The sequence below is a fragment of the Kogia breviceps genome, chromosome 6 (assembly GCF_026419965.1).
Source record: "Kogia breviceps isolate mKogBre1 chromosome 6, mKogBre1 haplotype 1, whole genome shotgun sequence".
In the NCBI taxonomy this organism is placed as follows: domain Eukaryota; kingdom Metazoa; phylum Chordata; class Mammalia; order Artiodactyla; family Physeteridae; genus Kogia; species Kogia breviceps.
Genome location: NC_081315.1, coordinates 36,006,341 through 36,031,027, shown reverse-complemented (window position 1 = coordinate 36,031,027; position 24,687 = coordinate 36,006,341). Strand labels below are relative to the sequence as shown.

Sequence of the window (24,687 nt, the reverse complement as noted above, 5' to 3'; positions counted from 1 at the left end):
GGCATAATTAGATCATTTTCTGTCAGTGCCTCTTTGGCTTGGAATAGGTACATTTTAGAGGAACTACGAGGTAAAATAACTATGTGTGTTGCATATTAACTTTATTAGATAAACATTTAATATGCTGAACTTGTATCATGAGTAATTGAAATATACTTCAGCAAGAAATGACAAAAAATAGTCTTGTTTTTCTTGTATTTTGAATGGCCCTTAACAAGACTGGCTCTGCATAAAGGAGAATTTGAAATGATTATGAGGAAGAGAATTCTGAAAGCTTGGAAAAAGTGAAAGAAACCAGACATGTTGGATGGGATGAGAAAAACAAACTCACTCAGAGCTTGACCACCGGACGTGGGCAAGGATTGTGAACTTGACTCTTGTGGGAATGGGAAGCCCATGTAAGATTTAAGAGTAAGAATGGAAATGCCAGAACTGCAAAAAGGATCAATTTGAACAGAGGCAGTAGGCAGAAATTGAACAGGTGGACTGCTTATGGGCAAAGTGTTTCAGTGATGAGAATCATTCAGGTAAAGGCAAGAGCAGCAGTGGAGGGAGACAAAAAAAGCTGCAAATATAAAGTGAAGCAGCAAGATTTGGCAATAGATTCAACAAGTAAAGGGCAGAGATATATAAAGCTCTCCCTGAGGTTTCGGGTTTGATGTCAGAGAGAAAGACTGAAACGTGAAGCTGCTGCCTCCTGTGAAGTACCATTAAGGAGATAATTACAGTGGGAAGGGCATGTGCAAGAGGAAAAATAATAACATCTTACCCTGGTTCCAAACATCAGCCAGCTTGACCATCACCAGGACTTAATAGACCAGAGGCACTAAATTCAAGAAATCTACAGTTTGAAATACACGAGAAAAACGTGACCAAAGTATGATTAAAACAAATCAAACAGGCATATCAGGCAATGGCACCAGGCAAGAAATTAAGATAAAGATTTGGCCAATGTTTGACCCAGATTTTCACTTTTTATTCTGCAGTAACATATGAGCCATAAACAGAAACAGGAAGGCATGCAGCATGCCCTTATAAATAGGACTCCTCTACAAGTTGGGTAACCTGGGATTTAGTGTCACTTGAGGACCTCCTGGCTTCTTTGACATCACCTCACCTGTTTGTTTTTTTATTTCTTTTTTTCTAAAGGCTGTTGCTTCTCAACCTTTTTTCCTAACTCTTCCCTGTGCTCAAAATCTTAATTTTGCAGATCCTTGGAATTTAGACTTCAGCCCTCTTCTCTCTCTGTTCTCCCTCCACAAGAGATCTTATCCTGTCCCATGGCTTCAAATACCATCAGTATGCAGATAATTCCCAATTTCTTCTATCTCTAGTGCTGACCTCCCCATTCAACTCCAGTTTCGTAATCCAACAGCCCAATAGCCCACCAGACATTTCTATGAAGATAGCCTACAGGCACCTCATAGTTCATGTGTCCAGAACAGAATTCTTGATTTCTCCTGCAATCCATCTAGTCTTTCCCCTGTGTATCCATCTCAGTTTACCAGCATTGCCATCAACCTAGAACACTGATCAAATAACGAAGAAGCAATCTTGATTCCTTTGCTTCATCCTTGATATTCAAAATAAATCCTATAACCATACTCTTCTCTCAGACTCACATCTACTACTATAGCTCACAATGTCATTACCTTTCACATAACTAAAATAGCCTCCTAAAGTGACCCTCCTTCTGTCGGAATGATCTTTCAAAAATATACATCAGATATTATCAGTCTCATGTCATGTACACATATATGCTATGTATAGTAGGCAATAATTATAAGTATAAATATAAATATATTTCCACAGAACTTAGAATAAAAACCAAACTCCTCACCAAGACCTGAAAGCCTTCTGTGATCTAGCCCCTCCCATCTCTTCAGCTTCATCTAGTTTACTCCCTTCACTCCAGAGACTGTTGGAGGAGTTCATCAAGAGGATGTGATGGCTTCTGGTTGACGGTTGACCCTCAAGCTGGACCTGGGAAATCAGAGGCTCCTTGCCACCCCGACCCCGTCCTTGCAATGTATGTTCTGCCCACCATTCCCACAGTGGGAGCTGTTCCAAGGACGCAGCTTGAAGGGAATAATGTGTAGTTGTAACCATCTGGACAATATACATAGCTGAACCCAATTAAGGGCTCTATATAAACCTTTGAGACTCTGGCGGATGTGGAAATCTACTGGTCTTGCTGCGACCCAAGTTCCCTGCTTATTAAACCTGCCCCCTACCAGTCGGGAACATTCTGCCTCTTTCTTTGGTCTCTCCTTGCCCTCCATGTACAGGGGTCTGTTTGCAAACTAAGTGACACAGGCCTTCATTCTGTGTTTCCTGCATGCCAAACCTGTCTTTACACTTGTTGCTCTGCTTAAAAAGTCTGCCTCATATCTTTGTAAGCCTGGCTTCTCCTTTACATTCAGGTCACAGTTGAATGTCACCTTGTCAAATAGAGTTTCTTAAACACCAACTTTAAAGTGGCCAATCCTCAATCACAATCTGTCACATCCCACTGTTTCCTCATCTTCTTGGCTCTCATCACTACTGAAAGCATCTTGTTTCCTTAGTTATTTATTTTCTCTCTCTTTACTCTTGAATGTGCACTCCCCGAGAGGAGAGTGCTCACGCTTTATATATCCTCAGCACCTAGAAGAATGTTTGGCACATGGGAAATACCTAAAAAACATCTGTTACTTAATCAGTCTGGGCCTCAGTTTCCTCATTTGGAAAAAAAAAGGCATTATTTATTTATGACCCTCAAATTTCATTCCAGCTGTATCATTTATTTTAAATAAAGTTGAGTACCTAATGGGAAAAGTTTAATAGATGAACCCCCAGGTTAACACAGGAGACATTTAATAAGTGTTTGCTAAATAAATAAAATTATTTCCAAGCTGCTCCTTTGTATGTATGCAAATAGGCACTAGGGCCTCTGACATACTGCTCCTCCGTGTGCAAAAGGGAGGCTTGATTTGTCTCCCATTAATCTAATCTCTTCTAATTCTCCAGAGTAAATATTCCCTCAGGCAAAATCTCACAAACACCAGTGAGAGCTGACATCCAGCTGTTAGTTACCAGTAGTACCGTATTTGTTGGTTACAGGCAGCATCTTTTCCGACTGGTTGATCTCCATGCCATATGGTTGTTAAATATTTTGACGTTCACACATCTCACTGTTCTCCAACCCAAGGCTTTATTTAAGCATGTAAATTCCCAGTACATTTAAATAAGGGTCTCAGTGAAGGACTTTCAGTTAATGCTGTATTTGGCAACAATGGACACTAAGCCAATTTACTATTCTAAACCAAGGACTAGAAAGAATGCATGCAGAGTATTGGCCATATTTGTTTATAGGATACATGTGACCTAATAAAATCAGTAAGTAGTCTCTCCTAAAAGTTGTTGTTTGATTCCTCATTGATTGAAGTTTGAGGGCTTTCTTTTTCCTTCTGTTTTGTATTTCTCTAAATTGAATTTTGATGAGCCTGTTCTGCATCCTAGAAATACTTTCCCCTGTTATTACACACTCAGTGATATAACGTGTATTTGTAGGAGTCACAGATGAGAGGCATTTGAGAAAGTGATTTAAAGATGTTATTGCTCCCATTTGTTTATGAGTTTACTGAAGAAAGCCTGGCATCATATGGATTTCTGCCATATCAAGAATTACTTTGTTTTTAAAAAGTTCAAATGATGTAGCTGCATAATAGACCTTTTTTGTGATCTTTCCTCAGTCCCTTTGAAAAATATTGGAAATAAATAAAATCTAATTAGAACAAAAAGACCGAGCAATACTTAGGCTCAGCTTTTCAGTACAGCAATGTCAGCTTTATAATTATTTTAAAGTATCAGAACAATTTGTCTTCAGGTCATTACAATAACTTAACCATTAACTAGTGTTCATCGGCCACTTTCCACCTCTCTAAAATCTCATCATATGGAAAGATTCTGTTTTATAATGAAATTTCTACTTAAATATCAGGATTCATTAAAATAAAACAGAAAATGGATATATAATAAAATAATAGAATCTGGCCAATTTTTTAATGAAGCTAATGTTTTAAGTTCTCAATACTCTCTTTTTATTCAAGCCCAGAAAAATATTAAAAAATATTATCAAAACGACTTACAAATCCTGGTTTCTTTTTGATGTTATTTCCTGGTGAACAACAGAAATGTAAGGTATCACCTTCCACTGTAATTATCTGTCAGTATTTTATCACACATGGTAGATGATGAGTTTTTCAAGAAAAGGGCTTGTGCTCTATGTCCCCAGGGGTTCACAGTAACTTGCACATGACAGGCACTCAATTTGAATGGACACATGAATTTCACAGTACACTTCTTTTGCTTGGGCAAGCAAAAATCAATGAGGTTGCTTTAATTTTTTTTTCCCACCTACGACATTCAAGAAACATTGACCATAGAAACTCACTTCCCTAATGGGTATTCCTATTCATATTTCTGGAATAGTTGCTGTTATAGGCAGCAATAATTTTAGAAATGTCAAAAACAAATTACAGCAGGCCAAACACTGGGATACAGGTGAGATCCATCAGTTCACAGTTTAGTTTGAAAAACTTTCCCGAGTTTAAAAAAAAAGTGACCTATTAGGAAGCCCCAAATTGACCAATTTTCCTAGTATTTTTGTAGTTTAAGTTAGCATCAAAGTAGTCTTCTCACAACCTCTTCAAACAAGTGTCAACTCCCTAGCTCCATTACAGACCCAAGGGGGTTCCACAATCGTGAAACATCAACAGAAGCTATCCGAAATGCTCATTTTATAATGTTAAGTGAATAAAACAGTATACATTCTAAATAGAATATACAGGGACTCCCCTAGTGGCACAGTGGTTAAGAATCCTTCTGCTAATGCAGGGGACACAGGTTCGAGCCCTGGTCTGGGAAGATCCCACATGCCATGGAGCATCTAAGTCCATGAGCCACAACTACTGAGCCTACGTGCCACAACTACTGAAGCCTATGCATCTAGAGCCCGTGCTCTGCAACAAGAGAAGCCACTGCAATGAGAAGCCTACGCACCACAACAAAGAGTAGGCCCTGCTCGCTGCAACTAGAAAAAGCCCACGCGTAGCAACGAAGACCCAATGCAGCCAAAAATAAATAAATAAATTTTTAATAAATAAATAAATAGATTATATAATATGAATGCAGTTTGTAAAACAAAACTGTCATGCATTTATACATATAGAAGACAGATGGGAGACACATACACATATATTAATAATTGTTATCTCTAGGTGGAAAAAATATCAGTAATTTTCATTTTCTTCTTTACTTTTTATTTTTTCAACAAATATATTTGTAAATTTTGTAAATTTTTAGATTATTTATAAATAAACATATATTCCTTTTGTAAAACTTTAAATGCATGCACAAATCATCAATAATATGATATCCAGGTTTTTTTAGATGTATATACATGTGTGTATTTGCATAGTATATACAATAAATGTGAAGAAAATTATCCAAAAAAAGTCAATGTTCTAGACTCTTTTCTAAGCACTTTAACATAAATCTCAGCCACACAATAACATACATATATCCAGTCTACATCATAAATTTATCACTATTTTTAACCTTTTTACAGATGAGAAAACTGATGACCTTGCCCAAGTTCATACCACAGGGTAATGACAAAATCCAACTGGAACTCTCTCAAAATCCTTCCCTGCCTTCTTTCTAGTATCTCATTCCCCTACATTGTTGGATGCCTATCAATAGGATAAAATGAAGACCCAAAGTTAGAATCAAAGAGAAGCTTCACCTGGCATTTTACCTACTGCTTATTTTAACAGTTTGCTAGAGGCTCTCCCTCAAGGATTTTGACCTTTCTGATTTACTACTTACTACTTTACTCCTCCCCCCAAATTTGAACTGCATCATAATCCATACAGTCAAGTAGTTATAGGGTATTAATTTATTTAGTAAAAGTAAGTTTAAATGAAAGTAACTTATTTAATAAAATCTTGAATTCATTGAGTCACTAACTTGAATTCCTTATAAGTTAACAAATAACGCCTACCCAATTCTACTACTGGTTGCCTCTTTCTTCTACTTCCACCTCTAAGAAATCTTTCATTAAATGTTTATTTAATCTCTGTGAAATTATAATTCTTCCCTTCCGTCTGAGCCACAAGTTTATCCCTATCTTGACATCAAAACTCTACACTTCACAACCTCTCAAATTCTATCTCATTATTTCCCTGAATGTTTCCCAATAAATGTCTTGGTTTTGAATCTCCCTTTGCCATTATAAGAAAGAGAAACATTCAAGAGAGATTCTGTTCTTTCTCATACTTTCTCTATTAAGTATCATGTTATCCTTCTTTTAAGGTACTTTCTGGTTCTTCTAAATATTTCTAGTACTATTTCTCTAAATTAGTTTTTATTTTCTTTTTATCATTAACTTCGTTCTCCTTCCCCATGCACAGTCTAAAATTTGTAATCTCTAGGATGATGTCACTCTTTACCATTTCTCTGCCCACCAGCACACACCCACCCACATTCCCACAGCAGTTTGCTTGCACCAGTTACTAAAGGCTACTGCTCTGATTCTCATGGAATGGGCTGGCTCTCAGAATAACTTGGGGACAATTTCAAAACTGCAGAACCATCCATCTACCATCATTTCTCAAATATCATCTAATATTAACTTCAGTTCATAAAAAAGTGAAAAAAAAATCCCATAAACATAATAAGGGATAAACTAAGCACTATTTTAAAGAACTATTCTCAGCGTATTAGTACTCTTTCTTTACGTTTCTGATATCTATGTCAATTTAAGTTACCCTGCATTTTCTTTAGGATTCCAAGAGTAGTGAATCAGATTCACCAACTAATTTAGGCCAAACTGGCTTAGAAATGCTTTTTTTTTTAATTGTAGAAAATCAAAGACAAGAAGTAACTACTTTCACTTCACAAATGTTAAAGAGAAATGTGAAAACAAACAAACACAAGAAGATAGAACCAAAAACCCATCTTGGGAAGCAGGAATAAAGAAGGAATGAATAAAAAGTATAGCATTGTCTCCTAAAGTCTTAAGGATTACAGTGAGGGTAGGGGGCAGAGAAAGGAGAAAAAAAATTTTTTAAGGAATGAAGTAATATATTCCAAAGGGTAAGGAAATGAGCAGACTATAAGAAATATTAAGAGGGCTTAAAATTTAAAAAGCTGAGGGAATTTCCAAAGGCTTTTAAATAACTTAGAGAAGGAAATATGCTTTAAATTACATCTTCAATGCAAACTTTGAAGAAAAGATGTTTTTTATAGCAACTCTCCATAAATTTAGGACACAAATATATATCTACATCTGTAAAAATACAGTGGATTAAAAATTAAATAGCACATGGAACTATCATTATAGAGTGGATTTTAAAGTTTTATTTGGTTTAATCAAGGAAATTTGAATTTAAAACTACAATGAGGTACCACTAGACACCTATGTGAAAAGTTAAAATTCAAAAGACAAATAATACCAAAGGTTGGCAAAGATGTAGAGTAACTAGAATTCTCATACAACACTAGAGAGAATTCAAAATAGTACACCCACTTGGAAAACAGTTTGGCAGTTTCTTATAAAGTTACCATAAAGCCCAATAATCCCACTCCTAGAAATAAAAACTTATGTCCACACAAAGACTTGTATATGAATATTCATAGCAGTTTTATTCATAATATTTATTTCATTTCTGCCCCAAGTGGATACCCAAAGTTAGAATTAGACTCCAGAGGTTTTAAAGGTTTAGTGCTCCACAAGACTGCCCTCACTTCAGACACAAGATGCAAGTTTGGGGGCTTATAACAAGCTGGCTGTAAATTCAGAGGTTCCCATGACCTCCTCAGGTGCTCTAATTCATGAGAACAGCTCATGGAATCCATGGAAAGTGCTTTGCTTATGAGTCAGTTTTATTATAAAGGATACAATTTAGGAATATTTAAACATAAGAGATACTTATGGCAAGGTCTAGGAGGGTTCAGGACAGGGAGCTTCCATGCCTCCTGCCTGTGGAGTCAGGGGCCATCACTGTCCCAGCACATCAATGTGTTCACCAAATAGGAAGCTATACCAAACCTCATGGCCAGAGTTTTATCAAAATTTCATTATGTTGGCATGACTGATTAAATATTGGCCACAAGACTGAACTCAATCTCTGGCTCCCCTTCCATCCTTGAAGGATAGGAGCTAAAACATCCAACCCACTGATCACGTGCTAGTCCTTTCTGGTGACCAGTCCCCACCCTGATGCTATCCTGGGTCCCCCCCAACATGAGTTGCCTCATTAACGTAACAAAGACATTCTTATCACATAAGAAATTCCAGGATTTTTAAATCTCTGTTCCAGAAGCTGTGGACAAAGGCCATATATATTCCATCATACCACAATACCTAAAACACTAAATCAATCAGGGAATTGCCCATCAATCAGGGAATGGATGAACTAAATCATGGTATATCCACATGATACAGTATTTCTGAGCAATAAAGAAAAAACTACTGATAAATGCAACAATAGGATGAACCTCAAAAGCGATAATGTTAAGATGAAACCTAGACATAGACTATATACCCTATGATTCTATTAATATAAAATTCTAGAAAATAAAGAACTGTAGAACTATAGTGATGGGCGTATGTGTGTGGAGGGGGCAGGGTTGGAAAGGTATGGGATTTAGTGTAAAAAAGAAGGATGTAATTTTGCAGAGAGATAGAAATATTCTTATCTAGATTGTAGTTGTATTATATTTGTCAAGACTCATCAAACTCTACACTTGTTATGAGCAAATTTATTGGGTATAAATTTTACCTAAATAAAGCTGATATTCATTTTTTTAATTTATTGATTTAGAAGATGCTATCCAGCCTCATAGACTAGAAAATAAACATTTTTGATCCTCTTTTCTGAAAAGAAGTAAAAGCCTAAATTTTACTAACCTAAATCAACATCAATAAAGATGAGAATTTACTTGTTTTTAAGTATAAATAGATTAGAAAATATGAACAGCACAGTATTGATTATGCACAAAGAAAAGTGTACTTTGCACAACATACCCAAGCAACACATAATGACTCAGTAGTTAAATATGGCAAAGTAGCAAAATAAAATTAGACTTTATTTAAATGCATTAATTACCATATGTCATGATAAGATTTACATGAATAGAAATAAGCAATAAAAATCAGTGAAAATAAAAACATATGTCTCATAGGAAAAAAACTTGACATGGGTCTTGGCAATGATTTTTTGGATATGACACCTAAAGCACAAGCAACAAAGTCAAAAATAAACAAGGAGGACTACATCAAACTAAAAAGCTTCTGCATAGCAAAAGAAATGATTAACAAAATGAAAAGACGAGCCATGGAATAGGAAAAACTATTTTCAAGGCATACATCTGATAAGGGCTTAATATCCAAAATATATAAAGAAGTCATACAACTCAATAATGAAAGAACAAATAGTCCAATTAAAAAATTGGCAAAGGACCTGAACAGACATTTTCTGAAGATGACATACAAATGACCAATAGGTACATGAAAAGGTGTTCAACATACCTAATAATTAGGGAAATACAAATCAAAACCACAAGGAGATATCACTTCATGCCTATTAGAATGGCTATCATAAAAAAGACAAGAGATAACAAATGCTGGCAAGGATGCGGGGAAAGGGAACCCTTGTTCACTTGGTAGGATTGTAAGTTGGTGAAACCACTAAGGAAAACAATATGGATGTTCCTCAAAAAATTAAAAATAGAACTACCATATGATCCAGCAATTCTACTTCTGGGTGTATATCTAAAGGAAATGAAAACACTATGATGAAGAGATACCTGTACCACCATGTTCATAGCATCATTATTTACAATAGTCAAGACATGGAAACAACCTAACTGTGCATCAATAAATGAATGGATAAAGAAGTTGTGGTGTATATATACAATGCAATGTTATTCAGCCATTTAAAAAAACAAGGATATCTTACCATTTGTGACTACATGGATGGATCTTGAGGGCACTATGTTAAGTGAAATGTCAGACAAAGACAAATATTGTATCATCCCACAATATGTGGGATCTTAAAAAAAAAAAACTCATAGAAAAAGAGATAGATTTGTGATTATCAGAGGTAGAAGAATTGGGGCGGAGGGGAAACTGGATGAAGGTGGTCAAAAGGTACAAACTTCCTGTTATAAGATAAGTAAGTACTAGTGATAGATAATATACAACATGACAGCTATAATTAACACTGCTATTAGTATATATGAAATTTGTTGAGAGTGGATCCTAAGAGTTATCATTAAAAGGAAAAAAAATGATTTTTGTATCTGTATGAGATGATGAATGTTAACTAAACTTACTGTGATAATTATTTCACAATATTTGTAAGTCGGATCATTATGTTGTACAACTTAAATTTATACATTCTGTGTGTCAATTATATCTCAATAAAACTGGAAAATTTTAAATTAAAAGAACATACTAGCACTTGTGTTTGTTTTTGTTTAATTTGTGGACAAAGACTTCTAGATAGGTGCAAAAATAAATCCTCTTTTGCAACACAGAACTCATTATTCAGTATGAGTTTTGATACAGATAAAAAGGAACATGATACCTAAAAGAGAATCAAGTGATGGAGGTGTATTGATAAACATAAAGACTGCTTCCAGGACTATAGAGCTGATAATTTCATTCATATTTTAAGCTTTTAAATTATCAGCTGTATTGATTTAGTACTCTAATTTTAGTGTTGACATGAAACAAAGATGGCTTCTTTTTTTAGGCTTTTATCTTGAACACAGTGTCTGGATTTTAAAAAGGATGTCAAATTCAGAACTAGGCAGATCCATCTCCTAACCCTAAACATGTCTTAAGGTAAATCGCTTGAGGAAATTGGATCCCAAAGATTACAGGCGGGGAGTTTTGAAGTGTGTCCATATTCCGCTGGGGATCAAAGAAGCCTAACCAAAAGAATTGTGTTTATTACATTACAGGTTGCCTGGTTACTAAGGGAGGGGAAGCTGCCTTCAGAATCTTACATGAGCATCTCTGAAGATGGAACCTTACCTTTATATTTGTTATACAGGTCTGACTCACATGACAACTTCTTTTTGAAAGGGCTATTTTATCTTGAAGATTATTAGTTTGGAGGAGCTAAGGTGACTGGCAGTAGAAAGAATCAGAACATGTGAAATTCCTCAAAAATTTATTGACAAATAATTTTGCCTATGTTACACATAATAAAAAAAAACATATATCTCTGATGATGATGAAGTGTTTGTTTTGTTTTGTTTACTAGTTTTGTTATTGCTTTGTGATATAAAATTTATTTGGAGCAAGTGAAGAAATACTTTATTATCACTGATCAGTTTTGTTAAGCCCAGCAGTCACATAGGCATCTCTAAAGCACATAAAAATAAATCTTTGGTCTACTCATATTTAAATGTTATTAAGGTGAGAGTGATGGGAGATTGCTAATTGCCCCCAACAAGAAGAGCTGTGAACACTCTTTGTTCAATTTCAAGCACCTCATTACTAGATATTTGCAGACTTCTAATAAAAAGCAGTCAGAAGGGCTAAAGGCTAAAGTGATTCATTCATATGAAAAGGTCAAAAGAACATCAAGGAAGGCACACAATTAATCCTCATTAATCTGGTCTCAGGTTATTTGAAATCAGGGTTTTGTGGAAGTCAGGGAAAACCTGGACTTTGACATAGTCTATGCATGAATGAGTTTGCATTAATGATGATCAAGGGTTACTGAGTATCGTAACCCTTGGATATGGAAAAACAACAAGCAAAAAACAAGATGGATAGTTTTTAAAAGGCATGATAGTCCATTCTGGATAATTTGGGGACAGAATAATAAATTAGTTGTGTCTTGTTATGTTTATTCCTCAATTTTATACATACCAAAAAAAAAAAAAAAACCCTGTATTTTAATCACTTCACTCAGGGATGATTTTATGTCTAAAACACTGGTTAATGCTAAACACATTCAAAATCAGCTAATGTATAAAGCAGAATGCTAAGATTTACATTTACAGTAAGAAGATTTGCAAAATAATTGAAATATATCTCATAAATGTTTGAGAAACTATCTGATAAGGGGTTAATATCCAAAATATATACAGAACTCATACAACTCAACAGCAAAAAAACAAATAATCCAATACAAACATGGGCAAAGGACCTGAATAAACCTTTCACCAAAGACAGGCAAATGGCCAGCAGGTACTTGAAAAGGTGCTCAAAGTTACTAATCATTATGAAAATGCAAATCAAAACCACAGTGAGATACAACCTCACACCTTTTAGGATAACTAGTACCTAAAAAACAAAGGAAAGCAAGCACTGGCCAGAATGTGAAGAAAAGGAAACCCTTGTATACTGTTGGCGCAAATATAAACTGACGTAGCTACTATGAAAAACAATATGCATGTCCCCCAAAAAAATTAAAAATAGAATTACCATTTGATCCAGTAATCCTACTTCTGGGTATATATCCTGAATTGAAATCAGTATCTGTACTCCCATGTTCGTTGAAGAATTATTCAAAACAGTGAAGACGTGAAAAAAAAACAAAAGGTCCATCAACAGACACATGAACAAAGAAAATCTGAAGTATACCTATAATGAAATATTATTCATTCTTAAAAAAGAAGGACATTCTGCCATTTGCAATAACTTGTATGGATGTAAGGGATATTATGCTAAGTGAAATAAGCCAGACACAAAAAGATACATACTGTATGATCTCACTTGTAGGTGGAACCTAAAATAGTCAAACACATAGAAGCAGAGAGTAGAATGGTGGTGCCAACAACTGGGAGGAGTGGGAAATGAGGAGAGGTTGATCAAAGTGTACAAAGTTTCAGTTATGCAAAATAAGTTCTGAAGTTTTACTGGACAACATAGGGCCTATGACTAATAATATTGTATTGTATACGTAGAATTTGCTAGAAGGGTAGATCTTATGTTAACTGCTCTTACTACAAAAGGAAAAAAAAAAGGGGGGACAGGAAGACACTCTGGAGGTGATGGATAAGTTTATGGCATTGATAGTGATGATGATTTCAAGGGTATATACTTATCTCCAAACACATCGAGTTGTATACATTCAATATCTACAGTTTTTTGTATGTCAATTATACCTCAGTAGGGCTTCCCTGGTGGCGCAGTGGTTGAGAGTCCTCCTGCCGATGCAGGGGACATGGGTTCGTGCCCCGGTCCGGGAAGATCCCACATGCCGCGGAGCGGCTGGGCCCGTGAGCCATGGCCGCTGGGCCTGCGTGTCCGGAGCCTGTGCTCCGCAGCAGGAGAGGCCACAGCGGTGAGAGGCCCGCGTACCGCAAAAAAAAAAAAAATTATACCTCAATAAAGTAGTTAAAACTAAAATAAATTAAATAAGAAGAAGAAAACTGAATTCATAATCAGATGACTGCTTGGTGAAGATACACTTAGAACAAAGGTAGGATTGTATTTCATTAAAGTCAGGAAAATTTGACCCAAATTTTAAAGAGAGGTTACAATTAGTTCCCTTCATTAAGCACTGATTCTTATTACCTTTACCTTTAGTTACAGTCACTTTCTCACCTTCACCCTAGATATCGATCGAGATGCATAATTAACTTGCAGGTCACATCACCACCTATTCAAATTATATATTGAGGATAAAGAAAATATGGTGTATATATATATATATATATATATACACACAATATATATTGTATATATATACAATGGACTATTTCTCAGCCATAAAAAAGAACGAAATAATGCCCTTTGTAGCAACATGGAAGGACCTAGAGATTGCCATACTGAGTGAAGTAAGTTAGACAAAGAAAAATACCATATGATATCGCTTATATGTGGAATCTAAAAAAAAAAAATGGTAAAAACGAACCAATTTACAAAACAGAAATAGAGTTACAGATGTAGAAAACACTTATAGTTACCAAGGGGGAAGGGTGGGGAGGGATAAATAGGGAGATTGGGATTGACATACACACACTACTATATATAAAATAAATAACTAATAAGAACCTACTGCAGGAGACCTTCAAGGTGGTGGAAGAGGAAGACATGGAGATCACCTTCCTCCACACAAATACATCAGAAATACACCTACATGTGAAAATGCTCCTATAGAACACCCAGTGAACACTGGCAGAAGACCTCAGACTTCCCAAAAGGCAAGAAACTCCCTACGTACCTGGGTAGGGCAAAAGAAAAACAGATACCAAAGAATAGGGATGGGACCTGCACGTCCCATCACAGGGAGCTGTGAAGGAGGAAAGGTTCCCACACACTAGGAAGCCCCTTCACTGGTGGAGACTGCAGGGGGCGGAGGGGGAAGCTTCGGAGCCGCGGAGGAGAGTGCAGCAACAGGGGTGTGGAGGGCAAAGCGGAGAGATTCCGCACAGAGGATCGGTGCCGACCAGCACTCACCAGCCTGAGAGGCTTGTCTGCTCACCCGCCAGGACGGTCGAGGGCTGGGAGCTGAGGCTCGGGCTTCGGAGGTCGGATGCAGGGAGAGCACTGGTTGCGTGAACACAACCTGAAGGGGGCTAGTGCACCACAGCTAGCCGGGAGGGAGTCCGGGAAACGGTCTGGAGCTGCCGAAGAGACAAGAGACTTTTTCTTTCCTCTTTGTTTCCTCGTGCGCAAGGAGAGGGGATTCAGAGCGCTGCTTAAAGGAGCTCCAGAGACCGGCGCAAGCTGCGTCTATCAGTGCAGACACCAGAGATGGGCGTGAGATGCTAAGGCTGCTGCTGCAGCCACCAAGAAGCCTGTGTGCAAGCACAGGTCACTATCCACACCTCCCCTCCCAGGAGCCTGTGCAGCCCGCCACTACCAGGGTCCCGTGATCCAGGGACAACTTCCCCAGAAGAACACACCGCGCACCTCAGGCTGGTGCAACCTCACACTGGCCTCTGCTGCCACAGGCTCGCCTAGCATCCGTACCCCTCCCTTCCCTCGGCCTGAGTGAGCCAGAGCCCCCGAATCAGCTGCTCTTTTAACCCCTCCTGTCTGGGCGAAGAACAGATGCCCTGAGGCTACTTACACGCAGAGGCTGAGCCAAATCCAAAGCTGAACCCCAGGAGCTGTGCGAACAAAGAAGAGAAAGGGAAATCTCTCCCAGCAGCTTCAGGAACAGCGGATTAAACCTCCACAATCGACTTGATGTACCCTGCATCTGTGGAATACCTGAATAGACAACGAATCATCCCAAAATTGAGGGGGTGGACTTTGGGAGCAACGATATACATATTTTTTTCCTTTTTCTCTTTTTCTGGGTGTGTATGTGTATGCTTCTTTCTGTGATTTTGTCTGTATAGCTTTGCTTTTACCATTTGTCCTAGGGTTCTGTCTGTCCATTTCTTTTTTTTTTTTTTAGCCTTTTTTTAAAATATAATTTTTAGTGCTTGGTATCACTGGTGGATTTCTTTTTGGTTTGATTGCTCTCTTCCGTTTTTCTTTTTTTTTCTTATTTTCTTATTTTAATAAATAATTTTATATTTTATTTTAATAACTTTATTTTATTTTATTTTTCTTTCTTTCTTTTGTCTAAATTTTCTTCTGAGCGGTGTGGCTGACAGGGTCTTGGTGCTCCGGACAGGGTTCAGGCTTGTGCCTCTGACGTGGGAGAACCATGTTCAGGACATTGGTCCAACAGAGAGCTCCTAGCTCCGTGTAATATCAAATGGCAAAAGTTCTCCCAGAGATCTCCATTGCAATGCAAAGACCCAGCTCCCCTCAATGACCAGCAAATTACAGTGCTAGACAAACTATCCAAACAACTAGAAAGACGGGAACACAACCCCACCCATTAGCAGAGAGGCTGCCTAAAATCAAAATAAGGTCACAGACACCCCAAAACACAGAACTGGACACGGTCCTGCTCACTAGAAAGACAATATCCAGCTTTATCCACCAGAACACAGGCAGTAGTCCCCTCCACCAGGAAGCCTACACAACCCACTGAACCAACCTTAGCCAATGGGGGCAGACACCAAAAACAGCAGGAACTAAGAACCTGTAGACTGCGAAAAGGAGACCCCAAACAGAGTAAGTTAAGCAAAATGAAGGATAAAGCAGATGAAGGATCAAGGTAAAAACCCACCAGACCAAACAAATGAAGAGGAAGTAGGCAGTATACCTGGAAAAGAATTCAGAGTAATGATAGTAAAGATGATACAAAATCTTGGAAATAGAATGGAGAAAATACAAGAAATGTTTAACAAGGACCTAGAAGAACTAAAGAGCAAACAAACAATGATGAACAACACAGTAAATGAAATTTAAAATTCTCTAGGGCTTCCATCGTGGTGCAGTGGTTGAGAGTCTGCCTGCAGATGCAGGGGACAACATGGATTCGTGCCCCAGGCAGGGAGGATCCCACACGCCGTGGAGCGGCTAGGCCCGTGAGCCATGGCCGTTGAGCCTGCGCGTCCGGAGCCTGTGCTCCACAACGGGAGAGGCCACAGCAGCGAGAGGCCCACATACTGCAAAAAAAAAAAAAAATTCTCTAGAAGGAATCAATAGCAGAATAACTGAGGCAGAAAAAGAGACAAATGATCTGGAAGATAAAATAGTGGAAATAACTACTGAAGAGCAGAATAAAGAAAAAAGAATGAAAAGAATTGAGGACAGTCTCAGAGACTTCTGGGACAACATTAAGTGCACCAACATTCGAATGATAGAAGTCCCAGAAGAAGAAGAGAACAAGAAAGGGACTGAGAAAATATTTGAAGAGATTATAGTTGAAAACTTCTCTAATATGGGAAGGGAAATAGTTAATCAAGTCCAGGAAGCACAGAGAGTCTCATACAGGATAAATCCAAGGGGAAACATGCCACAAAACATATTAATCAAACTATCAAAAATTAAATACAAAGAAAAAAAATTAAAGGCAGCAAGGGGAAAACAATAAATAACATGCAAGGGAATCTCCAGAAGGTTAACAGCTGATCTATCAGCAGAAACTCTACAAGCCAGAAAGGAGGGGCAGGACATATTTAAAGTGATGAAAAGGAAAAAGCTACAGCCAAGATTGCTCTACCCAGATTCTACCCTCAGATTCGAGAGAGAAATTAAAACATTTACAGACAATCAAGAGCTAAGAGAATTCAGCACCACCAAACCAACTTTACAACAAATGCTAAAGAAACTTGTCTAGGCAGGAAACACAAGAGAAGGAAAAGACCTACAATAACAAATCCAAAACAATTAAGAAAATGGTAATCGGAACATACATATTGATAATTACCTTAAATATAAATGGATTAAATGCTCCAACCAAAAGACACAGACTGGCTGAATGGATACAAAAACAAGACCCATATATAAGCTGTCTACAAGAGACCCACTTCAGACTTAGGGACATAAACAGACTGGAAGTGAGGGGATGGAAGAAGATATTCCATGCAAATGGAAATCAAAAGAAAGCTGGTGGGCTTCCCTGGTAGCACAGTAGTTGAGAGTCTGCCTGCCTATGCATGGGACATGGGTTTATGCCCCAGTCCAGGAAGATCCCACATGCCACGGAGCAACTGGGCCCATGAGCCATGGCTGCTGGGCCTGCATGTCTGGAGCCTGTGCTCTGCAGCAGGAGAAGCCACAGCGGTGAGAGGCCCGCGTACTTCAAAAAAAAAAAAAAAAAAGAAAGCTGGAGCAGCAATTCTCATATTAGACAAAATAGACTTTAAAATAAAGACATGATGAACAACACAATAAATGAAATTAAAAATTCTCTAGGGCTTCCATGGTGGTGCAGTGGTTGAGAGTCTGCCTGCGGATGCAGGGGACAACATGGGTTCGTGCCCCAATCAAGGAGGATCCCACACACCGTGGAGTGGCTAGGCCCGTGAGCCATGGCTGTTGAGACAAAGAAGGACACGATATAATGATCAAGGGATCAATACAAGAAGAAGATAATAACAATTGTAAATATGTATGCACCCAACACAGGAGCACCTCAATACATAAGACAAATGCTAACAGCCATAAAAGGGGAAATTGAAACAAACACAATCATAGTAGGGGACTTTAACACCCCACTTTAACCAACAGACAGATCATCCAAAATGAAAATAAATAGGGAAACACAAGTTTTAAATGATACATTAAATAAGATAGACTTAATTGATATTTATAGGACATTCCATCCAAAAACAACAGAATACACATTTTTCTCAAGTGCTCATGGAACATTCTCCAGGATAGATAATATCTTGGTTCACAAATCAAGCCTTGGTAAATTTAAGAAAACTGAAATCGTACCAAGTGTCTTTTCCAACCACAATGCTATGAGACTAGATATCAATAACAGGAAAAAAATTGAAAAAAATACAAACATATGGAGGCTAAATAATACACTACTTAATAACCAAGAGGTCACTGAGGAAATCAAAGAAGAAATAAAAAAAAATACCTAGAAACAAATGACAATAAAACCACGATGACCCAAAACCTATGGGATGCAGCAATAGGAGTTGTAAGAGGGAACTTTATGGCAATACAATCCTACCTCAAGAAACAAGAAACATCTCAAATAAACAACCTAACCTTACACCTAAAGCAATTACAGAAAGCAGAACAAAAAAACCCGAAAGTTAGCAAAGGAAAGAAATCATAAATATCAGCTCAGAAATAAATGAAAGAGAAATGAAGGAAACAATAGCAAAGATCCATAAAACTAAAATCTGGTTCTTTGAGAAGATAAACAGAACTGATACACCATTAGGCAGACTCATCAAGAAAAAAAGGGAGAAGACTCAAATCAATAGAATTACAAATGAAAAAGGAGAAGTAACAATTGACACTGCAGAAATACAACGGACCACAAGAGATAACTAAAAGCAACTATATGCCAATAAAATGGACAACCTGGAAGAAATGGACAAATTTTTAGAAAGCACAAGCTTCTGAGACTGAACCAGGAAGAAATAGAAAATATAAACAGAACAATCACAAGCACTGATATTGAGACTGTGATTTAAAATCTTCCAACAAAAAAAAGTCCAGGACCAGATGACTTCACAGGCGAATTCTATCAAACATTTAGAGAAGAGTTAACACACATCCTTCTCCAAATCCTCCAAAATATACCAGAGGGAGGTACACTCCCAAAATCATTCTACGAGGCCACCATCATCCTGATACTGAAACGAGACAAAGATGTTACAAAGAAAGAAAACTACAGGTCAATATCACTGATGAACATAGATGCAAAAATCCTCAACAAAATACTAGCAAACAGAATCCAACAGCACATTAAAAGGATCATACACCATGATCAAGTGGGGTTTATCCCAGGAATTCAAGGATTCTTCAATATACGCAAATCAATCAATGTGATAAACCATATTCACAAATTGAAAGAGAAAAACCATACGATCATCTCAATAGATACAATAGATACAGAAAAAGATTTCAACAAAATTCAACATTTTTATGGTAAAAACCCTCCAGAATGTAGGCATAGAGGGAACTTACCTCAACATAATAAAGGCTATATATGACAAGCCCAGAGCCAACATCATTCTCAATGGTGAAAAACTGAAACCATTTCCACTAAGATAAGGAACAAGACAAGGTTGCCCACTATCACCACTATTATTCAGCTTAGTTTTGGAAGTTTTAGCCACAGCAATCAGAAAAGAAAAAGAAATAAAAGGAATCTAAATCAGAAAAGAAGAAATAAAGCTGTCACTGTTTGCAGATGACATGATACAGAGAGAATCCTAAAGATGCTACCAGAAAACTACTAGAGCTAATCAATGAATTTGGTAAAGTAGCATGATACATAATTAATGCACAGAAACCTCTTGCATTCCTATACACTAATGATGAAAAATCTGAAAGAGAAATTAAGGAAACACTCCCATTTACCACTGCAACAAAAAAACTAAAATACCTAGGAATAAACCTACCTAAGGAGACAAAAGACCTGTATGCAGAAAATTATAAGACACTGATGAAAGAAATTAAACATGATACAAAGAGATGGAGAGATATGCCATATTCTTAGATTGGAAGAATCAACATTGTGAAAAAGACTATACTACCCAAGGCAATCTGATTCAGTGCAATCCCTACCAAATTACCACTGGCATTTTTCATAGAACTAGAGCAAAAAAATGTCACAATTTGTATGGAAACACAAACGACCCCAAATAGCCAAAGAATTCTTGGGAAAGAAAAATGGACCTGGAGGAATGAGGCTCCCTGGCTTCAGACTATACTACAAAGCTACAGTAATCAAGACAGTATGGTACTGGCACAAAAACAGAAACATAGATCAATGGAACAGGATAGAAAGCCCAGCAATAAGTCCATGCACATATGGTCACCTTATTTTTGATAAAGGAAGCAAGAATATACAATGCGTAAAAGACAGCCTCTTCAATAATTGCTGCTGGGAAAACTGAACAGCTACATGTAAAAGAATGAAATTAGAAATCTCTCTAAGGCCAAATGCAAAAATAAACTTCAAATAGATTAAAGACCTAAATGTAAGGCTAGACACCATAAAACTCTCAGAGGAAAACAAGCAGAACACTCTACGACATGAATCACAGCAAGATTCTTTTTGACCCACCTCCTAGAGAAATGGAAATAAAAACAAAAATAAACAAATGGGATCTAATGAATCTTAAAAGGTTTTGCACAGCAAAGGAAACCATAAACAAGAGGAAAAGACAACCCCCAGAATGGGAGAAAATATTTGCAAATGAAGCAACTGACAAAGGATTAATCTCCAAAATATACAAGTAGCTCATGCAGCTCAATATGAAAAAAACAAACAACCCAGTCCAAAAATGGGCAGAAGACTTAAATAGACATTTCTCCAAAGAAGATATACAGATTGCCAGCAAACAAATGAAAGAATGCTCAACATCACTAATCATTAGAGAAATGCAAATCAAAACTACAATGAGGTATCACCTCACACCAGTCAGAATGGCCATCATCAAAAAATCTACAAACAATAAATGCTGGAGAGGGTGTGGAGAAAAGGGAACCCTCTTGCACCTTTGGTGGCCACTATGGAGAACAGTATGGAGGTTCCTTAAAAAACTAAAAATAGAACTACCATACAACCCAGCAATCCCACTACTGGGCATATACCCTCAGAAAACCATAATTCAAAAACAGTCATGTACCACAATGTTCATTGCAGTTCTATTTACAATAGCCAGGACATGGAAGCCACCTAAGTGTCCATCGACAGATGAATGGATAAAGAAGATGTGGCACATATATACAATGGAATATTACTCAGCCATAAAAAGAAATGAAACCGAGTTATTTGTAATGAGGTGGATAGACCTGGAGTCTGTCATACAGAGTGAAGTAAGTCAGAAGGAGAAAAACAAATACCATATGCTAACACATATATATGGAATCTAAGAAAAACAAATGTCATGAAGAGATTAGTGGTAGGACGGGAATAAAACACAGACCTACTAGAGCATGGACTTGAGGATATGGGGAGGGGGAAGGGTAAGCAGTGACGATGTGAGAGAGTGGCAGGGACATATACACACTACCAAATGTAAATTAGATAGCTAGTGGGAAGCTGCCGCATAGCACAGGGAGTTCATCTCTGTGCTTTGTGACCACCTAGAGGGGTGGGATACGGAGGGTGGGAGGGAGGGTGATGCAAGAGGGAAGAGATATGGGAACATATGTATATGTATAACTGATTCATTTTGTTGTAAAGGAGAAACTAACACACTATTGTAAAACAGTTATACTCAAATAAAGATGTTAAAAAAAAGAAAAGAAAAGTGCCATAAAAAGATATGCCAGTATCACTCATGAACTTAGATGCAAAAAAAACCACCTAAATAAAATTTTAGCAAATCAAATTCAACAATACATGAAAAATATACCTCATGACCAAGTTTTATCCCAGGAAAGCAAAGTTGGTTTAATATTCAAATATCAAGTAATTAATAAACAAAAAAAGAAAACTATGATTGTCTCAAGAAATGCAGGAAAAAAAACTGATAAAATCCAACATGTATTCCTGATTGAAATAACAGATTTTTCAGCAAACTAGGAATAAAAAAAGAACTTCTTCAACCAGAGAATTCAAACCCCTACAGCTAGTATCACACTTAATGGTGAAAGATTGAAAGCTTTCTGAGATAAAAAAAGACAAGAATGTTTACTTTCACCACTTTCTTTCAACATTGTACTGGAGGTTCTAGCTAGTGTAGTAAGTCAAGAAAAAGAAAGAAAAGGTGCATACAGTTAGAAATGAAGTAAAACTGTCTTCAGAAATGACATATTTACATAGAAAATCCAAAGGAATCTCTACAAAAATGCTAATAAAGCTAGTAAATGCAAGGTTGCAGGATATAAGATGAAAAAAGTCTATTGTATTCCAATATATTAGTTATAAAAAATAAAAAATGCCACTTACAATAGCTATCCAAATATATGAATCTGACAAAATTATAAAAGCCCTGTATATTAAAAACTTCAAAATATTCCTGAGAGAATTAAAGAAGACAGACTTACATGTCAAAATATATCATGTTCATGGGTCAGAAGACTCAGTATCGTAAGACATCAATTTTATCTGTAGATTCAGCACAAACCCAATCAAATTCCAACAGGTTTTGTAGAAAAAAATTGCAGAAAAAAACTGATTCTACAATTAACATAGAAAAGCAAAGGACCCAGAATGGCCAAAACAATTTTGAAAATGAAGAATAAAGTTGAAGGACTTAGTGCTATCTGATTTCAAGAGTTATTACGAGCCTCAGTCATCATGACAGTGGGTACTAGCATCAAGATAGATGACTAGATCAAGGAAAAGAATAGAGAAATCAGAAACAGACCCACATATAACAGGCACAACATATTTTTGGAAAAGTTGTAAAGGAAATTTACCAGAAAAAGGGTAGCCTGAAATTCTCGTACATTGTTGGTGGGGATATAAAATGGCGCAAATACTTGGAAAATGTCTTGCAGTTTCTTAAAAAAAAATAAATATACACTTACATATGACCCAGTCATTCCACTCCTAGTTATTTACTCAAGAGAAATGACAACATATGTCCATACAAAGTCTTACACACAGATGTTCACAGCAATTTTATTTGTGACAGCCTCAAACTGGAAATAACCCAAATGTCCACCAATAGGTGAACAAATTGAGCTACATCCATAGTGTGTCAGCAATTTAAAAAAATGAGCCATTAACATGTCCAACAATATGGACATACCTAATGCGTGACAGAAACCAGACAAAACAGTTTATGCTTTCTGATTTCATTTACGTAACGTTCTAAAAAATGCAAACTAATCTATAGTGACAGGAAGCAGATCAGTGTTTGCCTGGGGATTGGGATGAGGGTAGTGCAGGACAGAAGGATTTATAAACAGACAGGAAGAAACTTTTTGAGGTGATAAATATGTTCATTATCTTGATGGTTGTAATGGTTTCATGAATATATAGAGATGTCAAAACTAATCAAATACTTAAATATGTATATGTTAATTTTATGTCAATTACACTTCAATAAAGGTGTTAAAGTGGAAAAAAAAAAAAAAAGAAAAAAAAACTAAAAATAAAACTACCATACAACCCAGCCATCCCACTACTGGGCATATACCCTGAGAAAACCATAATTCAAAAACAGTCATGTACCACAATGTTCATTGCAGTTCTATTTACAATAGCCAGGACATGGAAGCAACCTAAGTGTCCATCGACAGATGAATGGATAAAGAAGGTGTGGCACATATATACAATGGAATATTACTCAGCCATAAAAAGAAATGAAACTGAGTTATTTGTAGTTAGGTGGATGGACCTAGAGTCTGTCATACAGAGTGAAGTAAGTCAGAAAGAGAAAAACAAATACCATATGCTAACACATATATATGGAATCTAAAAAAATGTATATGGTTCTGAAGAATGTAGGGGCAGGACAGGAATAAAGACACAGATGTAGAGAATGGACCTGAGGACATGGGGAGGGAGAAGGGTGAGCTGGGATGAAGTGAGAGAGCAGCATGGACTGATAAATACTACCAAATGTAAAATAGATAGCTAGTGGGAAGCAGCCGCATAGCACAGGGAGATCACCTCAGTGCTTTTGACCACCTAAAAGGGTGGGATAGGGAGGGTGGGAAGGAGACCCAAGAGGGAGAAGATATGGGGATATATGTATACATATAGCTGATGCACTTTGTTATACAGCAGAAACTAACACAACACTGTAAAGCAAGTATACTCCAATAAAGATGCTAAAAAAAAAAAGAACCTACTGTACAGCACAGGGAACTCTACTCAATATTCTATAATGACCTATATGGGAATAGAATCTAAAAAAGTGTGAATATATGTATAACTAATTCACTTTGCTGTACAGTAGACATGAACACAACATTGTAAATCAACTATACTGCAATAAAAATTAATTTTAAAAAATTATACACTGAGTAATAGTATGCTTTAAGTAATAAAGTGTTCCTAGTTAAAACATGATCACCAATGATTTGATGGTATTATGCACTGTGTTCTATTGTGTCGCTACATAGAGACTCAATTGAGACTTTAAAGTAGTAATCACTTAATTTCTAAGAAGGAATAATAAGACCGGATATATTTTGTTTTTTATGAGACAATATTCCTGTTT

General features: G+C 36.9%; 1 non-coding gene across 1 annotated transcript; it reads left to right on the top strand.

Moving 5' to 3' along the window:
- The first annotated feature begins 10,506 nt into the window (after positions 1 to 10,506).
- LOC131759038 (small nucleolar RNA SNORA40) lies at positions 10,507 to 10,633 on the top strand. Its single transcript, XR_009336372.1, has one exon. It is a non-coding gene; the product is annotated as a small nucleolar RNA SNORA40 (small nucleolar RNA).
- The last annotated feature ends 14,054 nt before the right edge of the window (positions 10,634 to 24,687 follow it).